Here is a 7,473-nt window from a genome sequence, read left to right on the forward strand (position 1 = left end):
AAATAATTTTTCTGAGACATGTTTTCCAAAGAGATTGCTAATATTAAAATTCTATATCATAGATTACTCACTAATAAAGAGGTAAACCTCATAACAAACCAGGAAGACTGTAAAATGTTTTATGAATACCTAAGGCTGCTGTCACAAACAAGAAAATGGTAATACGCAAGGGACAATGTGTTCCAAAGCCATCAGGAAGAATTGTGTTCCATTTAAGTTCTGCCATGGTTACTCCTCTTTTCTTTTTTCCCTTAACATTTGTGAAATTAGTCAATGCTATATTATTTTACTTTTACACTTACCTTTGCAAGTGATTATTTAAAAACCCATGAAAACTTTTCCTCCTTAAAGGCAAAATTGCACATTATTCAGTATGCATTTAGCATTTGATAAACACTTATAAATTACATACTAACATGAATCACATGATAATTACCGTTTTCACAAGTCAAGCGTAATTTTATATTAGCAATCTCATATGCCTAACTACATACAGACTAACTCATATCAATCACTTTTTCAAATATCAGGTTGTTTGTATTTCATTTGTAAATATCTTAAAAAAAGGTTTTCCTATCTATGTCAGAAAAGGTTAGCTAAGTGTTTTTCTGTTTCATGTAGTCTTTTGCACCTTATGTATGTACTTCTTGTACTTTATGGCAATTAAATGCGGATACTTCATGTTATGGTGGTTTCAAGTCTTTAAAAATATTTTTTCTTTATAAGTCTTAGCATTTTTTGTTTGGAGGCTTTGGCGTTTTATTTTGGAGACAATATCCAGCTGCTGAAGACATTTGAGCTTGAGATTGAAGTAAAAAAATTCATGTTTTATGACAAATAATATGGCAATGACAGAATCAATGGGGAAGAGATGGTATGTAGATAGAGTAGATGGAAAGTGAAAGTCACTCAGTCTGGTCTGACTCTTTGTTAATCCATGGACTATATAGTCCATGGAATTCTCCAGGCCAGAATACTGGAGTGGGTAGCCTTTCCCTTCTCCAGGGGATCTTCCCAGCACAGGGATTGAACCCAGGTCTCCTGCATTGCAGACGGATTCTTTACCAGCTGAGCCACAAGAGAAGCCCCAGGTTAGACAGAAAACTACTATAATTGTTCTATGTTCCTAAGCCCAGAAATGTTTTAAATTTAATTTTTATCTTATATTAAAGTATAATTGTTTTACAATCTTGTGTTAGTTTCAGCTGTCTAGCAAAGTGGTTCAGTAACACATATCATATATCCATTCTTTTTCAGATTCTTTTCCTATATAGGTTATTGCAGAATATTAAGTAGAGTTCCCTGTGCTATACAGTAGGTCCTTGTTGCTTATCTATTTTATATATGTAGTATATATACGTTAATCACAAGCTGCTAATTTATCCCTCCCTGCCACCTTTCCCCTTTCCTAATCGTAAGTTTGTTTTCAAAATCTGTGAATCTGTTTCTGTTTTCTAAATAAGTTCATTGGTATCATTTTTTTTAGATTCCACATATAAGTGATTCCATATGATATTTGTTTCTCTGTCTGACTTACTTCACTTGGTATGGTATCTCTAGGTCCATTCCTGTTGCTGCAAATGACATTATTTCATTCTTTTTTATGTCTGAGTAATATTCCATTGTATACATGTACTACATCTTCTTTATCCACTCCTCTGTCAATGGACATTTAGGCTGCTTCCATGTCTTAGCTATTGAAAATAGTGCTGCAGTGAACACTGGGGTGAAGTCTTAATATTTTTGTTGTTGTGCAGTCACTAAGTCCTGTTCGATTCTGTGACCCCATGGACTACAGCACGCCAGACTCTTCTGCCCTCCGCTATCTCCCTGAGCTTGCTCCAATTCATGTCCATTGAATCAGTGATGCTATCTAACCATCTCATCCTCTGCCACCTCCTTCTCCTTTTGCCTTCAATCTTTCTCAGCATCAGGTCTTATTTTTTATTTTAATTATATTCCTTTGATATCTTGTAAATAGTTATATTGAACCAGAATGTTTCAGCTTTAATTTTTCTTGCATTCAATATGTTATCTATATATATAACTCACAAGTGAGTTAACAGCATCTTATTTCTTTAACACCATTTTCAAATTGTGTTTATTCAAACTTGAAAAGACAAATCGCTAAATTTCTACTCAACAGATACTTAGGCAAGTTTTTCCTTACCATTTCATTTGGTCAGTCCTACTTTTCATTTGTCCTTCTGCAAAATTAAAAAAAAAATGTTTAAAAATTTATTTCACAGTAAGAAATATGGGTTTCCCTGTAAGTCACTACTAGAAATCACAAATGTTAATAATATCTAACAAAGACATATTTAAGGTGATGGCCCATCTTTCAAAACTGATTGAATTCAATTTTCATGACTTTTGAATACCCACAGAATAAGAAATATCCACAGAATACCCACAGATAAGAAATAGCAAAATGTTATAAAGACTGCATACTCAAACTGTCAGTGCCTTTTCCATTCTATTTTCTAGCATATAGTTCACATTTCAGGATCATTTGTCACTAAATTTCCTGCCAGCTTCCAAAATGCTGGTTCCCAGAGAACATGTACTTCCCAGAGAATAATCACAGTTGTTTCCCTTTGCATTTAATAAGATCCTTTATCAATATAATGAGTCCTCTCTTCCCCATCCCAATTTTCTACCCCTTAATCTTAGTTTATGCACACTTAGAGATTGTTTTACTTATTCTCTAGACCCTTCTCTTGGGCAAATGCTTTTTCCCTTACCTAGAAGTTTTATGTTGACTTCTTCTAGTAGTTATGTTAATGCTTTCATGTGCAAATTCTGCATTGTCTTAGTTTCAATTTCAGGAGCCCCTTAAAGATGTTCATTTACAAATCTAACCAACCGTTTCTTTCTTACATAGCAGAATCACTGGATATTTCTTTGTATCTATTTATTTTCAGATTGGTCTTTCTCCATGGGGAAGGAGGAGAGTAAATGTGAAAGTGGCTGGAGTAAGGAAGAGAGGGATGGAGGATTGGGAAGGGGAGGCAGAAAGGAAGGAAGGAGAGGAGAGCAGAACAAAACTGGTGAATTCATTGCTTCCTCTGAGTCTATTGCTTACCAGAGGGACCCCCTGTCCAAAAGTTCTTAAGACTAAGGGAAGGAAAGACATTGGGGGAAGCATTTGGAAAATGGTGACTGCCATGTCAGTGTTGGTCTAACAAAGAGTTACATAAAGAAGGTAATTATAAAAAGACCAGATGTTATATATGCTCAGTTCTTCACATTTTTAGAGGGTTTCTCTCCCTCTCTCACCCAAGGCCCAGCTCTGACTCAGGCAAATATCCTGGTTCATATCTGATCAACTGTTAGCATTTGTCTCTAATGTTTTCATTTTCTCTCTCCTTTATATTGAAACTCAAAACCCAACTCTAAAACAGCCTTACACTGAATTTTCCTAGTCATTAATCCATGTCTTCACAGCATAATTTTGAATAACAACCACATAAATTCACATTATTTTTCTCTTGGATTGTTAAAATAAAGCTGGTCATCAATGGATATAGCTATTTTCAGAAGCTATAACAGGAAAATTACACTGGAGTTGGTTCTGTAGAGGGGAAAGAGTAAAATCTGACTGGGGCTGAAGAACTGAAAATCAGCTTGGACTGAAAAATGAAAAAGAAGTCCTGCCCTTAAGCAGGTTGAGAGCAGCAGACACAGATAAAACCAGGGGTTCCCAGGAAACATTGTTTCTTCCAAGGTCACGCAGCTACAAAATATCATCATGACCCTTCTTTGTGTGACCACTGCTTTGTCACTTATAATGCCTTCAGCCCTGCTTTACTATCCTCGCCCATCTATTAGGATTCTTTACCACTGAGTCACCAGGGAAGCTCCCATCTATTACTGGGGATACTCAATTACTGTGCCACCCTTGCCTCATGCTAAGTAGCTTCAGTCCTCCTACCCTTCGGGACCCTACAGGCTGTAACTCGCCAAGGTCCTCTGTCTATGGGGATTCTCCAGGCAAGAATACTGGAGTGGATTGCCAGTTCCCTCCTCCAGGGGACCTTCCCCACCCAGGGATTGAACCTGCATGTTTTACATCTCCTGCATTGGCAGGGGGGTTCTTTACCACTAGCGCCACCTGGGTTTCTCCTAATCCTGCTGCAGAAAGAGCATCCAACCCAGAACAGGTCTCCTTTTTCCTGGAGAGCTTTCTCAGAATTCATCAGCAGGAACTGAAACCTCACCATAAATAGTACACTCCTTCCCTCTGTGGGGGCTTCCCAGGTGGCACTAGTGGTAAAGAATCCCCTGCCAATGCAGGAAATCTAAGTGATGCGGGTTTGATCCCTGGGTGGGGAAAATCCCTTGGAAGAGAGCATGGAAATCCATGCCAGTATTCTTGCTTGGAGAATCCCATGGACAGAGGAGCCTGGTGGGCTATGGTCAATAGGGTTACAAAGAGTTGGACACGACTAAAGTGACTTAGCATGCTTGCATGGCCCCCTGTGGAGGCCTCTGCACTATGCTCCAATGCTTGCAAGCCAATAAATACCATTTTGTCAAACTACAGATTTGAGAGTGGTAGCCTGGGTGGTTGAGCTTTAACAAATCTCAAGTAGAAGTTGGAGAGTTTAACTGATTTCCCTGGATAGTTGGAGTTTCAAAATAAGATTTCCCAAATGCCAGAAGTTGTTTGGGTGGTATATAAATTATAAGAAAAAAATGTCTTTGAAAAAATCCTTTGAGACATAATGAAATAGTATCTGAGTGAGGATTCATGATTTCATCTAAAGCTGACAACTTTCAATAATAAAAATTCTTACAATGATGAAGACATAACTTTTCTGAAAGACATGACAGTTTGCCTAAGAAGGAATAAATTTCCATCAAGTGTTTAATTTTTAACAAGTCCAGTGAACTCTGGGATTTCTCTTCTCTATCAAACCCTGGATCTCCTTGGCAAGTACCCAGTATAAATATTTACTTGCCTTCACTCTTCAAACAGGTACTGTAGGGTATGTACACCAGTAGTATTTGATTCAGAAGACTACTATGGGTAAGGCCTATGTCTGAAACACCTTCTTCAGTTTTATGCATTGCAGCTTCGGAATACATTTTATATCTGATGAGAAATATCTTTTCCCACCATCCTCATCCTTTTTTCAGAATAGTCTAAATTGTTTAGACTTTTTATTCTACCAAATATATTTTGTTAAAATGTTGTTCTATTCCAAAAAAAAAACTGATATTAAATGTTCCCCATTGTAACTTTATGTAAAATAGCATCAAACTTCTAAATTGATTCTGAAGCAATTGAATTTATAGACTCAGGACCCAGTATGCTTCTTTTTCAAGTACTGTTTCTCAGTAAAATTTCTTTTACAGATGTGTACCTAATGTTTTTACTATTTTAAATGTAAGATTTATTATTTTTCTTTATTTAAATTTTTTTCATTAACAGAAACTGCCTTTAAAACTCGAACATGCTATTAACTGTGGTACCTCACAGATGATCAATGTATCAATCAAATTGCCCAACTCATTATTTTTCTTTAATATAAATACTACTCATGACAGGAAAATTTAGAAAGCACAATATATATGTATATATATATACATATATATATATACACACCATATACACACCCTATATATATATATATTTTTTTATACATGTCTATATATATCTATAGCTATATATATCATATATCTATTTATATATAGATATAAGGGCTTCCCAGATAGCTCAGTTGATAAAGAATCCACCTGCAATGCAGGAGACCCCGGTTCTATTCTTGGGTCTGGAAGATCCACTGGAGAAGGTACAGGCTACCCACTCCAGTATTCCTGGGCTTCCCTTGTGACTCAATGGGTAAAGAATCCGTTATCAATGCAGGAGACCTGGGTTCAATCCCTGGGTTGAGAAGATCCCCTGGAGAAGGGAAAGGCTACCCACTCCATTATTCTGGGCTGGAGAATTCCATGGACTGTATAGTCAATGGGGTCGCAAAAATTGGACACGACTGAGCGACTTTCACTTTCTTTTCTCATACCATCATACTCCTATTAGGAGTATTAGGAAAATTTAGAAAGTGAAAATATACATATACATATATATATATTTCATACTCCTAACAGACCATAGTATCATCTTATCTAAAAACATTAACAATTATATCTAATCTTGTTTAAAAAAGTTCTACTTCTATTCTTGTTCCATGTTGTAGTACACAGAACAATGACCTCCCAAGGATTTTCATGTCCTAGTCTCTGGAACCTGTGAATATGCAAAAAGAAGCTAAGATTGCAAATGGAATTAAAGTTGCTAATCAGCTGGCCTTTAAATAGGGAAATTGTCTTGATGGTCCCAGTCTAATCACATAAGTCCTTAAAAGCAGAGACTCTTTCTCAGCTTCAGTCTGAGAAGGATGTGAAGACAGAAGAAGGTCAGAGAAGTGAGACTTGAGAAGGGCTGGCCACTGCTGGCTTTGAGCCAAGGAATAAGAGTGACTTCTAAAAGCTGGGAAAGTCTTCTCCCACAGGGCCTCCAGAAAGCCATGCAGCCCTGCCAATACCTTGATTTTTCTCTCAGTAAGATTCTTGTCAGAATTCTTATCTATGTAACTGTAGAATAATAAATTTATGTGTTTTGTGCCATCAAGTTTGTGATAATTTGTTAAAGCAACAGTCAAGATTAATACATGTCTTTACACTGATCTGAACAGTATTAAATAATAATGTCAAATTTGGAGTGGAGAAAGAGACATTTAGGTCCAGAAAACAAATGAGGCTGCCCTCCCTCAGCAATAAATGATACAAAAATTCCCTTCTACTTCATAAAATTTAATTAAATTTCTAATCTAATTTTATTGATCTGATTTCAATGCCTCATATTTCATTTTTCTGGTTTCCTTTGTTTATTTCTATTTGTTACTTTCTTGACATACCATTTGCAAAGGATTATACAAGATTTCTCTACATCCATTTTTTTCAGGAAATTTGAGGTGGCATCTCAAATAAGAAATGGGTTCGAATATTTGAAATTCATAATCCCCTTTAAAGTATTGACCCCTTTTGGTACTTTTGCCATCATATCTCTTTATACTGGATATGACAAGACTCAGGTCTTATGTCTATATTCTTATTCATCTTTTGACTTTTACCACATTTAAGTTCCATTTCTAAAGATAGACTCAATATACATAGCTACCAACCTTGCCCATTCTCCTCCATTTCTCTCTACAGATCCGGTGGTCATGAATAAGGTGAATATCAGTCATTATCTTCCCAGTAGCCCTTTCTCTCCCTTTTTAATAACACAGTGCTCTCAGACTAAATCATGGTGGCCCACCCCTTCCTAGCTATTAATAACAGGTAGTACATAAACCAAGATTCCTTTTCTCCTGGGAATCTAAATCTTGAATAGAATGCTGTGGTAGTCTTTTTCAAAATTTTTTAATTATTTTTATTTTTTAAATTAATTTTTATTGGAGTATA

General features: G+C 36.2%; 1 non-coding gene across 1 annotated transcript; it reads right to left on the reverse strand.

The window, feature by feature from the left end:
• Window positions 1-5,441: 5,441 nt before the first annotated feature.
• Window positions 5,442-5,515, reverse strand: LOC145519305 (small nucleolar RNA SNORD28). The gene has a single exon (XR_014063713.1). It is a non-coding gene; the product is annotated as a small nucleolar RNA SNORD28 (small nucleolar RNA).
• Between the last annotated feature and the right edge of the window lie 1,958 nt (window positions 5,516-7,473).

This window comes from Giraffa tippelskirchi, chromosome 8 (assembly GCF_054371585.1).
Source record: "Giraffa tippelskirchi isolate mGirTip1 chromosome 8, T2T-mGirTip1v1.2.pri, whole genome shotgun sequence".
Lineage (NCBI taxonomy): Eukaryota > Metazoa > Chordata > Mammalia > Artiodactyla > Giraffidae > Giraffa > Giraffa tippelskirchi.